Raw genomic sequence first — 3,413 nt, 5'->3', positions numbered from 1 at the left:
GGTGGTTGGTACCGACTCAAGCCATTTTAGACATAGCAGTTTATATTGTCCTTTAATTTGATGGGTGCTAAGTGAAGCTTTTGGTTGAGGAATTTCTTAATATCAACGAACCTCATAACATGCAGAGTATCACATGGTCAGCACGACCCTGCTCTGAGTCAAGTTATTTGTCTTTGTCGGTGACTGGCAACCATATTATAGCAGCAATGAGAAATAGTTGGCGGGCATGGAACAAAATGGCTACAGCTATGCTAGAGGGGCAGGCCTCAACAATTTTCCAAACATGGCCATGCTAAATAAACCCCCTTCTTCTGCATTTCGCTGTTGTCTCTTTAATTGGCTTATTGCTGAAGTTGAGCACAGACTGTTAGGGCTTCCAGGGCCCAGGCTCTTATCCTCCTACATAGATCTTGACTCAAACAAACAAAAGAGCATCTAACAAGATTGTTCAGTTATACCCTCTTAGATACTCAACTTCTCTCTGAAGTTAATCTGTTTGTTTTCATGTAGGTGAGTACACTGTCAGACACACCAGAAGAGAGCATCGACTCCCATTACAGATGGTTGTGAGCCACCATGTAGTTGCTGGGAATTGAACTCAGGGCCTCTGGAAGAGCAGTCAGTGCTCTTAACCGCTGAGCCATCTCTCCAGCTCTCTGAAAGTAGTTTACTAACTCTTATCTCTAGCCATCATTATTATTAATATCTCATTCATCTTTCCATTTCTTTGGAATTTGACTAGACTTCAATGTTTCAGTTTAATTGTTCTACCAACGTTACTATGGTAAAATAGCAAGCATTCTATGAGAAGAAGTTTACTCTTGAGTGAAAATGCAATTATATTTACAAAGATTGTAAAGAAAGTTGTAGTAAAATAAACAGGAACACTGTGTCTAAAAGCAGAAAACGTCCAACATGTATTTAAAACTGTGTAACTTGTATTTTTTTTAAAGTTATTTTTACTTTCACCCTGGAGAGATGGCTCCGTGATTAAGAGTAATTACCACTCTAACCTTCAATACAAAATTTATTCTGCCTACAAGATGCACGGGGATAAAGATGGAGCTGAGATTGTTGGAAGGTCCAACCAATGACTGGCCAATTTGGGACCATGGGAAAGAGCCAACCCCCAACACTATTAATGGTTCTCTGCTATGCTTGTAGACAGGAAGGAGCCTAGCATAACTGTCTCCTGAAAGGCTTCGTTCAGCAGCTGATGGAACCAGATGCAGAGACCCACAGCCAAACAGCAGGCAGAGATTGGGGAATCTTATGGAAGAGTTGGGGGTAGAATTGAGTGATCTGGAGAGGTCGAGGACACCACAAGAAGACCTACAGAGCCCACTAACCTGGGCCTATGGGGGCTCACAAACTAAACCACCAATCAAGAAGCCTGCAGGGGCTGGACCCCCTACACATTTGTAGTAGATGTATAGCTTGGTCTTCATGTGGGTCCCCTAACAATTGGGAGGGGGCTGTCCCTGCCTCTGTTGCCTGCCATTGGTTCCCCTTCCCCTAGCTGGACTGCCTGGTTGGGCCTCAGTGGGAGAGGATGCACTTAGTCTTGCTGTGACTTGATGTCCTAGGATGAGGTAGTCCTTAAGGGGACTTCCCTGAGGAGAAGGGGAGTGGGTAATGGGAGGAGGGACTTGTGAGGGTGGGACTGGGTGGGGCGGGGCTGAGATTGGGATGTAAAGTGAACACATAAATGATGGGGGAATAAAAAGAGCACTTACTGCTCTTGCAGGGGACCTGGGTTTAGTTTCCAGCACCCATAAGGTGGTTCGTGACTGTCTATGGCTCCAGTTCCGGGGCATGTGTGTTCTCTCTGGTCCCTGTTGGCACCACATGCATAGAATGCACATACATACACCCATACATACATAAAATAAAACATTGTCTTAGTCAGTGGTCTATTGCTGTGAAGAGGCATCATGACCATGGCTTATAAAGGAAGGTATTTAATTGGGACTGACTTACAGGGTCAGAGGTTAAGTTCATTGTCATCACGGCAGGGAACATGGTGGCATGCAGGCAGCCATAGTGCCAGAGAAGGAGCTTAGAGTTCTACATCTGGATCTGCAGGCAGCAGGAAGAAAGAGACACTGGGCCTAGCTTGACCTTTTGAAATCCCAAAAGTCCACCCACAGTAACACACCCCCTCCAAAGGGGCCAGACCATCTAATCCCTCTCAAGTAGTGCCACCCTTTTGGGATGACCAAGCATTTAAATATACTGGCCTATGAAGCTATTGGTATTCAAAACACCACAAACATTTTTTTTAAAAAAATTTGTCTGAGTGTTTTGACTGATTATATGCATATGCATCATGTATACGGTTGGTGCTTGGTTGTTTTGGGTGCTGGGGCAGATCAATGGCGTTTCACAAGTTAGAGAATCTCTTTTGCCACTGAGCTACATCTACAACCCTTGTTCTTTTGAGGTAAGGTCTTGCCTGTTTTCCCTGTGTAACCTTTCTGCTTCTGCCTTCCGAATGCTGAAGTTACAGTGTACCACTGGTGTTTTATTTGGGTGAACACACAAACAGTATTTTGAAATTTCACATTCCACACGGTCATGTTGAGCATAGGGGCACGTGATCAATTCTTGGAGAACTTATATCTTGACACCTTGCTGGTCTCATGTAATAATTCTAGGAACACTGGCATATTTGGGTTTTCTTGAGATTTTATTTATTAATTAAAATTTGTTTTTATTTATGTGTATGTGTGTATATGCACGTGTACACGGGTGCCCAAGGAGATCATAAGGGGGCATCAGATTTCTTGAAGATGGAATTATAGGAAGTTGTAAGTCACCCACTGTGTTATGGTTCCAGTCAAACTCCAGTCCTCTGCAAGAGCAACAAGAGCTCTTAACTACTCAACCATCTTTCCAGTCCAGATTTCCTGAGATTTTCTATTTGGCTACTCATATCATCTGTAAAAAGAATCTTTTATTTACCTTCTGATCTACACATTGCCTTGTTTCAATCTTAGGTTAAAGCTATCGTTTTGTTTGTTTTGTTCTTTTCCCATATTAAGTGATATGTTAATTGTAGATCTTCAACAAATTGAAAACTTTTCAGTCACATTTTCACAAGTGTGCATCACGGTTAACCAGTCCCAGTTGCACACTCAACTACTTGCACAGGATTAAAACGAAACACCATACCTGTTCTCAGGAGTTACTGCATACACAGCCATGGCCATGCTCTCATAGCCAGAGAGGGAACCACATGTGACTTTCAAAAGACTACAGGATCGGAACCTCTTAGTACATAGGCACACCCTTCACACAACATCAAAACAGCTGCTTGACAGCTGGGTTGGGGGTCTACTTGCCTCGAGACTACATTTCCCAGAAAGGAATGCGATGTTAGCAGCATCAGCGGCGTTTCTACACTTGCGCCA

This window comes from Rattus norvegicus, chromosome 1 (genome assembly GCF_036323735.1).
Source record: "Rattus norvegicus strain BN/NHsdMcwi chromosome 1, GRCr8, whole genome shotgun sequence".
Classification (NCBI taxonomy): domain Eukaryota; kingdom Metazoa; phylum Chordata; class Mammalia; order Rodentia; family Muridae; genus Rattus; species Rattus norvegicus.
Note: the sequence above shows the minus strand (reverse complement) of the source record.